Source organism: Lampris incognitus, chromosome 12 (genome assembly GCF_029633865.1).
Source record: "Lampris incognitus isolate fLamInc1 chromosome 12, fLamInc1.hap2, whole genome shotgun sequence".
NCBI lineage: Eukaryota > Metazoa > Chordata > Actinopteri > Lampriformes > Lampridae > Lampris > Lampris incognitus.
The window spans coordinates 19,127,922-19,146,299 of record NC_079222.1 but is presented as its reverse complement, the minus strand read 5'-3'; the positions used below and the strand labels follow the sequence as shown (position 1 = coordinate 19,146,299).

Genomic DNA, 18,378 nt, shown 5'->3' with positions numbered 1-18,378 from the left:
TTTAGAGAAAGCATATGACAGGGTTGGACTGCTGCCCATTGACTGCTGGGATGGGCTCCAGCAGCCCGCAACCCTACTAAGAATGAACGGCTTGGATAATGGATGGATGGATATGACAGGGTGCCGTGAGAGGAGGTATGGTATTGTATGACGACGCCATGTTAGGGCTCGGTCTGTTGACCAACCTGGCAACCAGCAATGAGAGCGGGGGAAGGGCGCGCCTGAAACACCTGCAGCCTACCTACTCGTTAACCACTCTAGTATAAGTTTGTTTGCTTTCCAGAACTCGTCGCGAGTTCGTCCTGAACAGTCCCGTGAGTAAATTCTTCGTCTCGAGTTTTGTGACATTTCTGTGTCTCCCGGTGGAGTACAGATTGTAGTATTCTCCGTGTTTTTGCTTGTTGGATTATTCCCTTGTGTCAGTTCTCCTTGAGAGCTTGTTCGGAGAAGAACTCTCTTTGTGTTTTCCCCATTGGATTTTCCCATCGTGATTTTCTAGTTGAGATCAAGTTTTTGATATTCTAATTTCTCCTCTCTCACTGTGGATCTTATTACTCGGTTGGACTTCTACCTTAAAGGAGCAGTTTGTGTTTTTTCCCCTTTCGGACTTTAAAGGAGCAGTTTGTGTTTTTTCCCTTTCGGACTTTAAAGGAGCAGTTTACGTTTTTTCCCTTTCGGACTTTAAAGGAGCAGTTTACTTTTTTTCCTTTTCGGATTAAGGGGGCAGTTTACGTTTTCCCATTTTTAAGAAGCTATTCTCAAGTTCCGCCTGAAGCGCCTCCCCCTTCTGTCCAGGCCCGGCCGGCTCTCCTCTACGAGTCCTGCCAGGTTGGTGCTTTACTTTGTCTTGTGTTGTCGCTATTGGGTTCGTTCTACAAACCCTAACACGCCAGGAGTGGCAGAGAAGTATGTAATACCCCTTTCACACTGGCCAAAAAAATCTGCTAAAATCTGCCTTTGGTGGTGAATGTTACATTGACCAAAGGCGGAGGTTAGCGGGTTTTTTGGCCAGTGTGAAAACACCAGAAGAGTTGTGCAAGATCTGTATAAGGGTGGCGTGACAGTCATGAGGTGTGGTAGGAGTGACAGATGGGTTCAAGGCGGAGATGGGATTGCATAAAGGATCGGCTCTGAGCCCTTTCTTATTTGCAATGGTGAGAGACAGGTTAATGGACGAGATCAGGCAGGAGTCTCCGTGGACTATGATGTTCGCAGATGACATTGTGATCTGTAGTGAGAGTAGGAAGTCAGTTGGAGCAAGACGGAATACATATGCATGAATGAAAGGGAGGACAGTGGAATGTGAGGGTGCAAGGAGGTGGCCAAGGTGGATGAATTTAAATACTTGGGGTTAACTGTTCAAAGTAACAGGGAGCGCGGAAGGGGGGCTGAAGAAGAGCGTGCAGGCAGTGTGGAATGGGTGGAGAACAGTGTCAAAACAGTGGTATGCGACAGAAGGGTACCAGCAAGGGTGAAAGGTAAGCTTTACAAGATGGTAGTGAGGCCAGCTATGTTGTATGGTTTGGAGATGGTGGCACTGTCAAAAAGACAGGAGACCTAACTGGAGGTGGCAGAGTTGAAGATGCTAAGATTTTCGTTGGGAATGACGAAGGACATGACTGGGAATGGGTATATTAGAGAGAGAGCTCATGTTGGACAGTTTGGAGAAAAAGCAAGAGAGGCTAGATTGAGATGGTTTGGACATGTGTGGAGGAGAGATGCTGGTTATATTGAGAGAAGAATGCTGAAGATGGGGGTCCGCGGTGGTGTAGCAGTCTAAGCATCGGCTTTGTGTCGATGCAGTTGCCCACTGGGGACCGGGGTTCGCACCCCGGTCTCGTCAGATCCAACTATGGCCGGACTCGATGAAGCAGCAATCATTGGCAACGCTGTCTTCGGGAGGGGGACGGAGTCGGCTTGTGTTCGTCACGTGAATGAGTCTCTGGGTGTGTGTCGGAAAAAGCAGTGGTTCGGCCTGGAGTCGCCTTGTCACGAAAGTGGGGAGGCGTCTCCTTCGAGACTGCCGGCCGGAGAAATGCAGTTGGCGAACGCATGCAGTATGAGGGTGGGTGTTTGAATTAAAATAGGGATCGATTGGCCACTAAATTGGGAGAAAAAAGGGAAAAATCAGAAATAAAATTTAGAAGAAAAAAAAAAAGAATGCTGAAGATGGAGCTGCCAGGCAAGAGGTTTAGTGGTTTGAATGTGTGGAAGAAGGAAGCAAGGATTGTTGGACTTTTTTGTTGACAGTCCATGGACAATGCTAAAAAATAACAAATCAAATCAATGTGACCCGTAACACCTTAACAATGTTGAGCAGCCTTGGAGGAAAAACCACCAAATGCAGAGGCGAATATTGAACATAAGAAGTTGCTCAATTAAAATAAGATATACGGACAAATCTTTTAAATATCAAGGACGATTTGATTGATTTGATTTTAACTGAATGTATTGTTGACGTTCTCATGCTGTAAAAAGAAAGAAAGAAAGAAAGAAAGAAAGCCACCATTTTGTCATTGTATTTTTACAACAAATTGTATTTTTGCAATGAATTTGTTCTCTGCATTTAACCCTTCCCTATGTATAGGAACAATGGGCAGTGCCCAAGGGCCAACTCCGGTTTTTCTTTGCATTGCCTTGATAAGAGCCCCTAACATAACGGTTAGCGGGTGCTATAACAGTTGTTAGTGGCGTCGTTAAGTCTGAAGCCTAGCCCTGAATATTTTCACCCTGATAAAAGGAGGTGTTTATAGCAAAACAATAGACAGACAGACTGTGTAACACAGTGGAACTTGACTTGCAGCATCTAAAGGAGGGGAAGGTAATAAAGCATTGCGCAGTGCACACGGAAGGCACACATCCAGACAAAAAGCTTCGGTTTTAAAAGTCAATCTAGCCTTCTTGGCTATTTCAAAAAGAAAACTCAAGGTAAATCATTGAGTGTGGGTATTAAACTGTAGTGATGTTTGATTGTGTTAATAAAAACTATTGACAATTAACAATGTGTCGAGTTATGTTGATGCCCAAAAAGCGTTTACTGATGTGACTATATACATACATCTCATCTCAAGATGGCAGCATGTCAGTCCACATCAGTGTTGTCATCTGTTTTTACTAATAAATATTTTATTCTTTAACATTCATACTGAATTAGCAAAGTATTTACATAGTGCATTTGCTAACTTTATTTTATGAAGCATTTGAGGATATCACTTTCCTGGTCCACTTATTTGGGATATAAACTGCTCCAATCCTCTGAATCTGTCTCTCTATCTCTCCTGAGTTTTGATAATTTCCTGTGCCTCTCAGTCTCCACCTGCCTGGCCTCTCCATCTTGCCAAAGGCAAGGATAACAGGTTCTACCACTGATTGGCTTGTTTTTAGACAACTAAGAAATAAATGCTCCTCTTTTATCAGGAAAGTCAAATAAGAATATTATTTGTCTGTCACCAATAAAAATCTAAATGACCCTACGAGATTTTGAAAAACTATAAAATCTCTTTCTGTGAGCAATAACTCTCAAGCTGTACCTACCGTTGTTATGAGGGATTCTGTTGCTATTCATGACAAAATGGAGATATTGGATTGTTTTAACGAGCATTTTATATCTTCTACCTCTCTGTTTGACTCTGCTTGTTCTGCATCTGTGAAACCCTGTACTGATATTCCAGTGTATACTGGTCAGTCTTTTCATTTTATACCTTTCTCTGCACAGGAAGGTCATAAAGCTCAAAATGCGTTAGATCCTAGAAACCAATAAGGACCTGATTTGACTGATCCTTATTTTTTGAAATTGGCAGCTGATTTTGTAGCAGAGCCTTTTGCATATATTTTTAACCTTACAGTGGAAAATAAGGAAATACCAAGGATGTAGAAATTTGCTTTTCTTCTCCCTTTATTTAAAGGAGGTGACCGGACTATTTTAAATAACTGTAGGCGAACATTTAAATTATCAGTACTGGCTAACATTCTTGAAGCTCTTGTGAGTGATCGACTTCAGGAATTTTTATACACCAATGCCATTTTATCAACATATCAATCATGCTTTAGAAAAAAAACATAGCACTATCATAGCTGCACTGAAGGTGGTAAATGATATTTCTGTTGCACTTGACAAGAACCAACATTGTGCATCACTCATATTTGATCTGTCTAAAGCTTTCGACACAGTTGACCATGTTGCTTTAAAACTCAGACTTCTTAACTCAGGACTCTTGGAGCAAGCAGTCACTTGGTTCTCAAACTACCTTAGTAATAGGTCTCAGTGCATTAGATATGATGGTCTATGTTCTGATATGTCCACAAGGGTGTACCACAGGGTTCTGTACTGGGTCTACTTGTATTCACTATGTATATAAATAATCTGAGTCAAAACGTGTCAGATGCTAATTTTAATTTTTATGTTGATGATACTGTTATATACTGCTGTGTGACATCTCTTGTACAGGGCATTGAATACTTGCAAAATGCTTTCTTAATGCAGATGAAACCAAGCTTATGTTGTTTACCAACTCTAGGACTAGGCCACAAAATATTGATGACTCCCTCACTTTTAAGCCACATGTGCAGTATCTGGTGAAAAAGCTGAGGCTAAAACTGGGTTTTTATTTTCGAAATAACTTGTATTTTTCTTTTAGTAATTCAAAAAAGCAACTTGGTGCTACCATTTTTTTTTATTTACCTGTGTTGGACTATGGTGATATGTTATATATGCATGCCTCTGCTCAGTGTCTTCGTATGGTTGACACAGCTTACCATACTTCCTTGGGGTTCATTACAAATTGTAAAGCTCTGGCTCACCACTGTGAGTTATACTCTCGGGTTGGATGACCTGCTCTGGCCTGCTCTGTTTTGTTTTGTTTTTTTGTCTCCTATTGTGTTTTCTGTCTTTAAATATGTGTTTTTATTTATGCAGATGCCTATCTTGACCAGGTCTCCATTGAAAAAGAGATTATTATAATCAGTGGGATTGGTTAAATAAAGGTTAGATTAAATAAAATATCACAACCCAAGCTAGGTAGCCCATCCACCCATCCATTATCCAAGCCGCTTTATCTGAATCGAGGTCATGGGGATGCTGGAGCCTATCCCAGCAGTCATTGGGCGGCAGGTGGGGAGACACCCTGGACAGGCCGCCAGGCCATCACAGGGCACTATGTGTAAGGATGTATGGTGTAAGGGCACTGCTAGGTAGCTCTTACACCAATAGTTAGCCTATAATGAACTGATGGTTGAGCTTATGAAGGGCATTCAAGTATCCAACCCATCAGCAGATGACTTCTTTGGTGAAGATTCTCTGAATCTTATTATATCCCATTTCAACATAAACTATGTAAAGATAAGATAATGGTGGCAAAACAAATTCCTTGCAAAGAAAAAGAAAGAGGGCACATTGCCTATGTGCAGTGTGTACAAACTGCTTGACCCAGATATGTTCCCAAGGGGGTCAGCCCTATGTTCCCTCAGCCTTATGCTCCCTTAGCCCTATGTTCCCTCATGAGTTGTTATAGTTAGATTAGGGTTCAGGTGAGGGTACCTAAAGTTGAAGGAACTTAGACATGCTCCCGTTCCCAAGCTTGAGTGGTGTCTTTCAAGCTGCCTTAACAATACCTGTTTGTAGCTGCAGTTGTGAGAGATCATTCAGCGTATTGCGTCATCTACATACATGGCTAAGGCAAACAATGGGCCAGGACAGGCTCGCCCATTTGGCACTTCTTTCGGTAGAAAAAGACTATCTCAGCACTATTGATCTTGAGTTAGTCACTGACCACTTTGCCAAGCTAAAGCCGAGGAGGCACACCCTCATGATTCCTCCCTCAAAGAAGTAAGGAAGGATAGCAACAAATAGGACAATTTATCACTAGGACAAACAGGAGGATAGTGACAAAACAAAAGAAAAGGAAAGAAAAATGAAGATATGAAAACTTAAAATATAAAAGAAAATGGAAGGAAGAATCTGATCTGGTAACATTTTAAGAAAACAAAGGAGGACAGCAGCTCAGGCAAAAATAAACAAAGACCACGGGATGGGATCAGAAGATAAAGGGCAAGGAGAAGGGAGAGAGTAATGCCATGTAGGGAGAGAAAAGGGGAAAGGACATATCCGGAGGTGAGTGATGCTCATATCGCAGTGGATAAACTGCAATCATGGTATAAACGGGTAGCTGTGTGTGTGTGTGTGTGTGTGTGTGTGTGTGTGTGTGTGTGTGTGTGTGTGTGTGTGTGTGTGTGTGTGTGTGTGTGTGTAAGAATGCAGATTAAGGTAACCATGCCTGTACGTCTTCACCACCAAGGCCAACAAGTACCATGAGGGGACAGAGACTGAGGTGAACTGCAATAAATGTAAGAAGAGAAAAGGTGAGCAGTGCACAAACCAATATTAAAGATACTAAGTAGCATAATAACCTTTGAATGTGTGTGTGTGTGTGTGTGTGATCATATTTATTTATTATAAAGGTCAGTATAACCTCCCCAACCTACCGATGCCGATCTCCCTTCAAAAAAAAAAAAAGACAAGCCCCAGGTAAACTTGACTTAGCCCCTGATCTTTTCAATAGCTAGAAACGCCCCTGCAGTTGATGATGGATATTAGCAGACTAGATTGCTAAACATTATTCATAACTCTATCGCACAAATAGATTGAGTTATTGATTCAACACTGTGGAATACGACCATTATGGCTCACACCTCCTCTGGTATGAGTTTTATCCTCTTCTTGTAATGGTTTACATTATTGATCTGAAGCATTTTAGATAGCAGTCACTTTATTAGGTGTTATTTTAACAGCAACATCCATGGAGATGGAAAGTAGGGGACAGTAAAGGCGAGGGTAGTTATTAAATGGGACATCAGAAGATGGAGAAGAGATGCAAAAAATAGAAGGAGATGGGAGAGAAAGGGCAGGCGACAAACATGCACATGTCAAATGCATTCATCTTTTCAGCAACTCTTGCTCCCTGTTGGTACGAGAGGGAGAAATGGGGGAAAGTGAGATGGACAGAGTGGTGGTAGAGTTGTTGGGTACTTTAATGTAACTCTGCTGCCTGTGTGTATTTTAAGTAGGACCTAATGTGTGTGGAGAGTGATTGCCTTGCCAATAGTTAAAACCTAGTTTGTCTTAGCACCCTCCTTATAGCCAAGGTAAACACCAAAGCGTTAGAATTAACATGCAGGTGTACAAGCCTGCTCAAACCTGTGTTATTACAGAGCCACAGTCTTGGCTGATATACCCATGTCAGCACACGTCTACCAAAGGCAAGGTTACTTACACAGGAGAAGCTGTATTTGAATTATATCCAGGCCTTTTTATGTAAGGTGACAGGGAGGTCCCCTTGATTCAAAAGGCCAGCCTGAGAGGTGAAAAAATACAAGATGCAGGGGCGCATAAACTAAATGCACTTGAGTTTTAAGGTTGTTTGTTTGGGGTCTTTGTTAGTTTTTCTTGATTGCACCATTAGGAATTATTTCAAACAGCCTGTAAACTTGTGTCTAGCATGGCATGGTTCGATTAATAATGTGCAAAAAAATAAAAGCAACAGCATCCTACCATCTCAACTTTTTTCAGACTTGGATGTTCAAGTCAGAGGTGTAAATCTACCATGACAAGAAGAAGAATTGTACTGTCAAGTGTCACCTGATGATGATGGAGATGAAGTTCCTGGGCCATGTAGTCAGTGCGCGTGGCATAGCCACCGACCCAGCTAAGGTGGCTGCTGTCCGAGACTGGCCAACCCCTGCTAATGTCGGCCAGCTGCTAAGTTTCCTGGGCTTGGCATCATACTACCACCGTTTTGTCCAGGACTTTGCCACCATCTCCAGTTCCCTCCACCGCTTGACCAACAAGGGTTGGCCATTTGACTGGGATGATGCTTGTGCTGCAGCCTTCATCTGACTGAAGGCGGTTCTCACTGATGCCCCAGTCTTGGCCTACTCTGAGGTCCAACGGTCCTTCATCATGGACACTGATGCCAGCAATGTGGGGATCGGAGCTGTCCTCTCCCAGTGAAGAAGAGATGGGGAGCATGTCATGGCCTATTTCCATGAGTCGGGCAGAAAAGAACTACTAGGGTATGACTTTGAAATTCAGCATTGGGCAGAATGACATCATGGCAATGTCGACACACTCTCCCGGTGCCCCTGTGCAGCATTGGAGTTCCACCACTGCCAGCGGCAAGTGGAGTGGGGCCAGATGACACTGACGGTGATGGCTGTCCAGATTGCCAGCAATGAAGAGAGGTGGTTCCCGTTGACCATGCAGCAACTGAGGCAGCAGCAGGAGGTAGACGTGAGCCTGGCACTGGTGAGGGGCTGGATGGAGATGGGGCGGTGCCTCGAGTGAACAGAGGTGTCAGTGCTGGGTCCCAAGGTAAAGACCCACCACTCTCAATAGGGCAACTTCAAGCTCCACGACGTGCTGGCGTACAGGGGGTGGCAAGTTTCTGGACGAGGGAGCAACCTCCTGCAGCTATTGGTGCCCCGTGTGCTCCGTCCCCAGGTTCTCCAGATTCCATGGCTCAATGGGGTTGGGGCACTACAGGAACACCAAGACCCTCCACTGTCTCAGGGGCAAGTTCTACTGGCCTGGCTGTCGACAAAACGTGGAGGTACACGTACACTACTGGAACTCCTGCACTGCCCAGAAGGGACTGACCCAACGCTCCCATGCCCCACTGCAGCACTACTTGGTGGGGCCCCCAATAGAGTGAGTAAGGGTGGACATCCTTGGGCTTTTCCCCGTCACTGACTCTGGCAAGTGTTACGTCCTCGTGGCTATGGAGTACTTCACAAAGTGGCCAGAGGTGTATGCAGTGCCACATCAGAGTGCCACCATGACTACGGAGAGGCTAGTGGAGGAGATGTTCACCCACTTCAGAGCTCCCACCAAGCTCCACAGTGTTCAGGGGTGGAACTTCGAGTCCCAGGTGTTCAGTGAGGTCTGCCAATGGCTGGGGGTGAAAAAGACAAGGACTACACCACTCCATTCTCAAAGTCATGGGCTGGTGGAGCGGTTCAACCACACCCTGGTGACCCAGCTTGCCATCCATCACCAGCCAACACCAGCAGGACTGGGATCGCCACCTGCCTCTGGTCCTTTGGTCCTTCCAGACTGCGATCCAGGAGTCCAGCCAGTGGATGCCTGCTGCCCTCATGTTTGGGCAGGAGCTCTGGAAACTGGTGGACTTGGTGTTTGGGGCCCTGCCCGAGGCTGAGATTGCCAGGGGAAAAGAAATGGCCTACCACCAGAGACTGAGGGACTGCCTACAGGTGGTCCGTGACTACACTCACCAGGCCCAGGCTAACTCCAGAGTGTGGCAGAAGAGGGCGTATGACACACGGTGCCTTGGGCAGGCCTTCATGCAAGGGGACAAGGTATTGGGTGTATTGCCCCGTTTGCAAGAAGGCGATTTCCCCCAAGCTTTGAAACCACTGGGTGCATATGCCTTGCCAGTGGCGCATGGTTGTGCTGCATCAGGACAGACTCTCCCCATACCACCCCCTTACTCCACCTGTTGTTGGGGCCGGGGGCGACAGTTGTTCCCCATGCGCTGATCAGTGTGCCCTTTCTCCCAGTTGTGCCTCCTGTGAGCTCCAGGCAACCTGTTTGTCAGCAACGACACCCTGGACATTTGAGGGACTATGTATTGGGTGATGGGGTCGTCGAGGACAACTGACCCCTCGGGTGGGGGCTATGTAGCAACCGGAGAGGGTGGTCACACTGACTGTAGGCAGTTCTGTGCTGGGGGAACGCAAGGGATTCTGGGACTGTTAACGTTCATGTTCAAATTGTTGTTTTAGTGGTATGTGTCCATGTTTTTGTTAACGTGGCTGTGTTGATTGTTTGGGGGTTCGACTCAAATTAAATAGACAACCATTTTACTGACTGACCAACTGTAGGACCATGACTAAGACTAATGTTTTTAATAGTGACATCGGGGTGGGCCGCATCGTTAGGTAGCCATTTTGGGTGCAAATAAAAGAGCACTCCCGGGGTTGTGCAGTGTATGGGACACGGGAGGTAACATTAAATAGAGATTTCTCTCTCTCGACCGCTCGCCACAGTATTGTTCTTGCAACTGCATTTATAGCCGTTTTTTTTAATTCAAACGTAGTGTGACCATGTCATGCTGGGACATGCTACTTCAGTGCACTTTAACAACAAATATGACTGGGACACTACAGAAAGTTGCAGATGAGCATTTCATATCCAGGAATTCACCTCACAGACACCACCACTGACTATCCCTGTGACAAACTGGCCACAATTTCAAAAATTGACCTTAAACACAGCCCAGCCATAATCTGGTTTCTGACTTAGTCTTGCTTGCAGGTGAGCTGTGTAATGAAGGCACTGAGCCCAAAGGGGGAGGGGTTTAAAGCTGTGATTGGGCCAGCCCAGTGTCAATTAAGAAAAAAGCCAATATGCCAATCTACCTGTTTTATTAGCCAGTCAAGAAAAAGAAAAAAGACCGTTGCGTCGGCCCAAAAGGCACCTCGGCCCACCGGGAAAGCGCCCAGTCTGCCAGATGGCCAGTCCAGCCCTGCACACACACACACACACACACACACACACACACACACACACACACACACACACACACACACACACACACACACACACACACACGAGCACAGAACTCCAAAGCAAGCCATGCACATGAAAGAACCGAGTGAAAACTTGTAAGCACAAGGCCTGTAGGCACAAGGCCTTGCATTGTAGTATTACAGGCTTACTTTGTGTGCATGTGTGCGTGTGTGTGTGTGTATGTACTTTTTTCTCCCTCTAGTCCATGTACTAGAGATAGAAAGGGGAGGGAGAGTGGAGAGAAAGGGTGCCTGTCTTTGCAAGTGTCTGTGTGTAAGCATGAGAGAGAAAGTGTGCGCCTATGATTTTATGTGTTTGTGTGTGGTTAGATACGTGTCTGTGTTTGTGTTCCCTTCTGCCCTGCAGCCTTCCTGTTGACGAACACAGTCGGTAACTGTATAGCAGAGGCTGAAAAACACACTGGATGAACCGGTAACTTCCTCTCCATCAAGTTACCGCCTCCCTCCCCTCCAGAACACACACACACACACACACACACACACACACACACACACGGCCAACCCCCCCCCTTGCCACTTTCTCAACTTTTCATCCTCTTTCCATCTAGCTTTACCCACTATCTCGCTTCTTCCCATTTCATCGTCCTCCCTTCTTGTAACACCCTCCCCCTGTCTCTCTCTCTCTCTCCCTATCCAGCCCAGCCCCCTTCCCTCTCAGTTCCTGCCTTTGACCTCAGCGCCAGCATAAAGGCTAACCTACACGTCAGAGGAAGGTCACAGTCACTCTGCAAGGTCGGGGAGAGGTTGGGCCGGTGCTCCGGCGCTCCGCCCCCCCCCCCTCCCCAAGAGACTTTCTGAGGCATGACAAAGATGAGGCACTGCGTGGAGGCTCAGCCTCCACGCACTTCATAAGCTGCAGAAACCACAATGGTTTGCTGCAGCTTATGATGAAAATCTGCTGAAATTTTTTTTTTTTCTAAAAAAAAAAAGGCTAGCTATAATGTGGATGAGAATAAGGTGAAAAAGAAGAAGAGGCTATCTTCGGTGTTTGGTTAGAATAGAAATAGCTGAATTATATGGATAGATGGACAATGTGAAAATGTTCCAGGTTCTTCTAGCAGTGTGGGAGTAGTCCAAGCTTCAATGCTACGTGTAGACAGACGCCGGTGTCATTTTGCATCAGCCGTCACATTTACATAGGCCATGTGATGCGTTCATATACTAATTCCCAGCTAGAACCCCCAAATGAAAACAATAATAACAATCCTGGTGTCCGCGGGGACTGCATATGCTCTATTTCTGCATTTTAAAAGCGGGTTGTGACGACTGCGCATTTCAAATTTTGCATTTACTGATCTCCTGCACTTTTTTTCTCTCGTTTTCCCAGTTGTTCCCACCTTTTCTTTTTTATTCTGTCTCTGGGGAGCGTGTGTGTGTGTGTGTGTGTGTGTGTGAGTGTGTGTGTGTGTGTGTGTCTGTGTGTGTGTGTGTCTGTGTGTGTGTGTGTCTGTGTGTGTGTGTGTGTGTCCAGGGACCAACTAGTGATTGTCTGGCACTAACAAACTGATCTGTCTTCCTCAGACCAGGGTGACAGGTCCCTGTGTGCCTGACAATAGATAGGCCACCACGCACACACACACACACACACACACACACACACACACACACACACACACACACACACACACACACACACATGTACAAAGCCAGATGGGCTTGTGTCCCCCATCGCCAGACAAATTAAGTTTGGGCCCCCAGATTAATATTCAGGCAAAGCACTGGCTCTATATAATTGGATCTTGGTACCATGAGTGTACAACAGGGGCTACTTTAGGCACAGCCAGGACGAGTATGTGCACACACACGCACACAAACACACACCCTAAATATAAAGACTCGGTTGCCAGTTTCTCTTGACGTCATGTTTGCTGGTTGGCAATGGTGAGAGATATGGAGAAGGAGTTCCCTTTATTGCACACACACAATTAACCACGGAGTGCAACCTCACCCTAATATTATACGGGTGGGTCACCCTCCATAACACTGGGGCATATGCATGCAAACACAAATGCTGGACAGTCATTTTCATTACCTGCACTCAGCAGAAAAACAATAGCTGTTTGGTCTCCCCATCATAATTCTTCAATGAATATGTTAAATATAATCCTGTATGTCAGGGATGCTCAATATGCTGTGTATCCCTTTTGACTTTATGCAAACAATAACCCTGTCTAGGTCTCTCAGATGAACTTTGAAAAAAAAGGACCGTCGATGCAGTTGCCCACTGGGGACTGGGGTTCGCGCCCCGGTCTCGTCAGATCCGACTATGGCCGGACTCCATGAAGCAGCAATCATTGGCAACGCTGTCTTCGGGAGGGGGGCGGAGTCGGCTTGTGTTCGTCACGTGAATGCGTCTCTGTGTGTGTCGGAAAAACAGTGGTTCGGCTTGGAGTCGCCTTGTCACAAAAAGTGGGGAGGCGTCTCCTTCGAGACTGGCGGCCGGAGAGATGCAGTTGGCGAACGCATGCAGTTTGAGGGTGGGTGTTTGAATTAAAATAGGGATCGATTGGCCACTAAATTGGGAGAAAAAGGGGAAAAATCAGAAATAAATTTATTAAAAAAAAAAAAAAAAAAAAGGACTCTTTTATCCGATTGTATCGACACAACAGCTTCACAGTCCAAAACGATCTCAGTTATGAACTCAGCCGTTGCCGATACCGTCCTCTAGGACCCATCATCTCACTGCTGGCCTTCCTTCTGCTCCATTCCCAGCTCACAGGATACCTGGCCGGAGATGATAGTTAGACGTGGCAAGACGGAGAGACCCCGAGCTGCCTTGCCTCCACCCATAAACCTCTCACGTCATTCCACCATGCTGCTGGCTGATGCCATAGTTCACCCTGTTGATGCCCCCGTGGCTGATGCTGTTCCCATAGCCAATGTTGCCCCTTCCCACGTGGAACTGGTCACTGCTCCAGCTGGGACTACTCCTGCTGCGGGGGCTGACCCATCTCCTGCTGCCGCTGCCACCGTGGGTCCTCCTACACGGATCCCCCTGCACTGTCCTCCCCGGCGTTCGGGCAGGTTGGTCAATCCCAGTCCCACTGGGATTGACCACTTCCTCAGGCCAACAACATTCATCCCGTCCCAAGACTGTCCCTGGCAGTGCTGTCAATCAGTCACCCACTCCCCTCTTGCCCTCTTCTTCCCCTTTGCCCACAATAATGACTGTCGCATCCTTTGCTCACATCGGCTCTCCCTTGTGGTATGATCACACTGCTGTCCGACCTCTTCCCATTCTTTCCCATATTTCCAACAGACATCACAAAGCAACATGATCTGAAACTGGTTTTGGTCCACACTCGTTCACTCAGTAACAAAAGCATTCATTATAAATTAATTTATAACTGACAGTAACCTTGATTTCCTCCCCCTCACTGAAACCTGGCATAAACTCCTGGACTACTACTACTACTTTCGGCTGCTCCCGTTAAGGGTCACCACCACGGACTATCCATTTCCATCTCTTCCTGTCTTCTGCATCTTCCTCTGTCATGCCAGCCACCTGCATGTCCTCCCTCACCACATCCATAAACCTCCTCTTTGGCCTTCCTCTTTTCCTCTTCCCTGGCAGCTCCATATTCGGCATCCTTCTCCCAATTTACCCAGCATCTCTCCTCCGCACATGTCCAAACCATCTCAGTCTTGCCTCTCCTGCTTTGTCTCCAAACCGTCGACCTGAGCTATCCCTCTAATATAATCATCCCTTATCCTGTCCTTCTTCGTCACTCCCAATGAAAATCTTGGTATCTTCAACTCTGCCACCTCCAGCTCAGCCTCCTGTCTTTTCGTCAGTGCCACTGTCTCCAAACCATATAACATAGCTGGTCTCACAACCATCTTGTAAACCTTCCCTTTAACTCTTGCTGGTACCCTTGTGTTGCAAATCACTCCTGACACGCATATGTATTCTGTCTTGCCTCTACTGACTTTCATTCCTCTTCTCTCCAGTGCATACCTCCACCTCTCCAGGCTCTCCTCAAACTCCTGGACTACTTCTCACTAAGCCAGACCACCCCCACAGTATTCACATACATTGATAAACTTCATCTTGAGGGACAGGGGGATGGTGTTGCTGCTGTTAATAATAGTAGCAATGGATTACATTTATATTACTGGAAGGACATCACCATTTCCATTCCTGCAGCTCATTCTTTCAAACATATTGCCTTCAAACTCTCTGGTCCCATCCCCTTGGTCACTGCCATTATCTAATTCCCCCAAGCCAAAGCCCTCCTTTCTCTGTGACTTCTCTGATTTTCTGACCCAGCTATGTGCCATCTGAACGTTTGTTCTCCTCCTGAGTGATTTTAATATCCACATTAATGACATTGACTGTAAATCTGCCATAAAATTCCTGCAACTCCTACAATTTTCTACTTCACACAACATACCAACTTCCTCGGCCATGGTTACATCCTGGATTTGGTCTGCTCCACTGGTCTCACAATACATCAACTCTCCAGCCTCAACCTCAATATCTCTAACCACCTGGCAATCACTGTGGACATTGATATCCCTATCCCCATCCCAAAAGTCAAACGCATAATATCCTTCAGAAATCTAAAATCTATCTCTGCCTCAGCTCTTTTTACCTACTAATCACACCTCATACACTCTGGCTCCACCAAACCCAAGGCTGTCTTTTCCACAATAAAGAAACTTCTTAAACCAAGTGACAACACCTCCAGTTCTTTCACAGTTAATGAGTTCAACTCTTCCCTTTAATTTTTCCAAACTAAAATTGGCACTATCTACAGCAACCTGACCACCTCTCCTGCCCCCCCCTTTTTTTTAACATTCAGCCGCTGTCAAAGTTCAACTTTACAGTAGCAACAAGAACACTTGTCTTCTGGATCCCATCCCATCCAATCTTGTTAAGGAGTATCTCCCAGCTATCTCCTCACTCATCACAGAAATCATTAACTCCTCCAGCTCTGGTTCAGTCCCTCATACACATAAACTGGCTGCTGTCACCCCCATCCTCAAAGAACCTGGACTCAACCTTGACATCATGAGCAACTTCTGACCCTTCTCCAATTTCTCCTTTCTGTCAAAAATACTGGAATGTGTTATCGCCTCCCAACTTCCAACCATTTCAATCTGGTTTCTGCTCACAGCACAGAAATGGCCCTCCTTAAAGTCACCGGTGACCTCCTCCACTCTTCAAACTCTGGCTACCTCAACATTCTCATCCTCCTCAACCTCCCTACAGCTTTCGACACCATCAACTACACCATTCTTTTCTCCCGCCTTGAATCCTTCTTCAACATCACCGTTATTGCCCTGGCTAAAGTCATATCTCAAAAACGGCCAACGGTTCATCTGCACCTCCTTCACCGCTCCTCTGTCCCAAGGCATACCCCAGGTTTGGTGCTTGGTGCTCTCACCTGAACATGCTCCCCCTTGGTAACATCATTGTCATGTCTTGATGCATGCTCAATATGCTCAAGTGTGGTTATCCTAAGTGGGCGTTTGTCAAAGCCAGGGGGTTTCAAAGCCAGTGCACCAGCCAATCGAAGAGAGCGGAAGGACAACAGCTGCCTAAACTTAAACCAGTGGTGATTCTGTATGTGGCGGTAGTGTCGGAAAAGCTGACACGTGTATTTTCCAAACACCGCGTCTCAGATGCTCTCAAACCCCAAAACACGCTGTGTCAGAAGTTGGTCCACCCCAAGGATCGGGTCCCCTGGCACAAACAGAGCAAGATGTGTATGTTGTTAAGTGCCAGGAGGATTGCAGTGACTTGTACATTGCGGAAACTAAACAGATGCTGGCCAAAAGAAGGGCACAACACAGGAGAGTTAACACGTCAGGCCAGGACTCCGCAGTCTACACCCATCTACAGGCCAGTGGCCACTCTTTCAGGGATGAGGATGTGCACATCCTTGATAGGAGGGAACAATGGTTTGAACGGGGAGTCAAAGAGACATGTGAAGAGGGAACAACCATCCTTGAACCAAGGGGTGGGGGGTGGGGGGGCTAAGAGTACATTTGTCACCATCTTACAATGCTGTGATTGCAACTATTCCCCAATCCTCTGTGAATAATACACATGGCCATTGAAACTCTAGTTAATGGTCACACTCTTATATGCATATGAAACTGGCCGTTGGCTTCAGTCATTATGCAACTGTATTGTTTATGAGAAGTGGGGATGCCTGCAGTCAGTTTAGACTGAAGAGGTCACTAGTTGAGTGATGAAACGTATCTGTCAATAAACGTTGCATCCAGATGAACTGATTCAACCTTCTTTGATCATCATCATACGTCATCATGGTGTCCACTTCCACTTCTTCACCAGTGACGACCATCTCTACATCTCCACTAAATCCATCACCACTACAATCAACTCCAGTCTGACCAACTACCTCACTGAAATTAAATCGTGGATGCAAGCCAACTTCATCAAAGTAAATTGTGATAAATCTGACATGATCATCATCTGTCCCAAATCCTTTACCAAAACCCCTCACAACTTCTGCCTCACCATCGATAACTGCACTGTCTCCTTCCCCACATATCCGCAACCTCAGAATTATTTTTGACAGCAAACTCTCCTTTAAACACCATGTCAATCAAATCACCAGAACTTCCTTTTCCCACCCAAAAAACATTGCTCGTCTCCGTCCATCACTCTACTTCTCTGCTGCTGAAACTTTGATCCATGCCTTCAACGCATCCAGAATTGACTACTACAACAGCATTCTCTATGGCTCATCATCCAAGGTCCTAAACAAACTCCATCAAGAACTCTACTGCTCGCCTGTTCACCTGTTCCCACTCCTATGACCACATCACTCCTGTCCTCCAGAACCTCTACTGGCTCCCTGCCCCGAAGTCCTTTTCTTCACTCAAAGAGCCCTCCATAACCAGCCCCCCACCACCACCACCACCACCTCACCGACCTGCTCTACTACCATACTCCTTCCCACAGCCTTCGCTCCTCTGACATCAACCTCCTGTCTCCACCACACAGGACCATGCACCAGACCCGGGGTGACAGAACCTTCTCCATAACTGCCCCCTCCCTCTGGACCTCTCTCTCCAAACACATCAGAGACTGCACTGATCTGTCCATATTCATATCACTAATTCAAACTGACCTCTTCAGAATTGCTTATAATGTATGGTTGTGTGCTACATGTTTTTGGTTTGTTGTCTTTACGTTTTTTTAGTGCAATACAAATAAAATGTATTATTATTATTGTTGTTATTATTATTATTATGGAAAAAATCTGCATATAACCTCTGTTTAGAGTTTTTTTCTGTCACCATACCATATTGAAACCATGTTATGCACACTAGGCAATATGAGTTTCATGTAAAAACCAAAGTTTTTTGCAAAAGTTGGGGAAAGTTGTTTTATTAAGAATTCTCCTCATGGTTGAAAATTGTTCACTTTTTGCTGCATGAGGCAATTTTTATGCTATAAGAAAAGAGAATAGAATATTTACACTTCCTTTTGATGAGTATACCCTTTTGATGTCGTATGCTTTTTATATAAAAGTCTTCTGTTCATTCAACAGTAAGAGAAGGGGTTCTCTTCCCACTTCCCTTTGGTCTGTACGAAATCAAACTCTTTTGGTGTTATAAGAAACAATAGCGGATATATTGAATTGTCTATGCCAGAAGCAGCGAAATATCATGGTCCTTCTCAATGGCTCACATGACTTTCCATTTTAAAGACACTTTCTCAAAAGCATATAATTGGGATATTGTGATGATTATAATTTATTCAGCAAAAGAGAGGTGCAGTCTTAATGTCAGTCAAGA

The 18,378-nt window shown here is 45.7% G+C and overlaps 1 long non-coding RNA gene across 1 annotated transcript; it reads left to right on the top strand.

Annotated features, from left to right (window-relative positions):
• The first annotated feature begins 726 nt into the window (after window positions 1–726).
• On the top strand, window positions 727–13,382 carry LOC130121542 (uncharacterized). Its single transcript, XR_008811085.1, has 3 exons — window positions 727–828; window positions 6,250–6,357; window positions 13,315–13,382. It is a non-coding gene; the product is annotated as an uncharacterized LOC130121542 (long non-coding RNA).
• The last annotated feature ends 4,996 nt before the right edge of the window (window positions 13,383–18,378 follow it).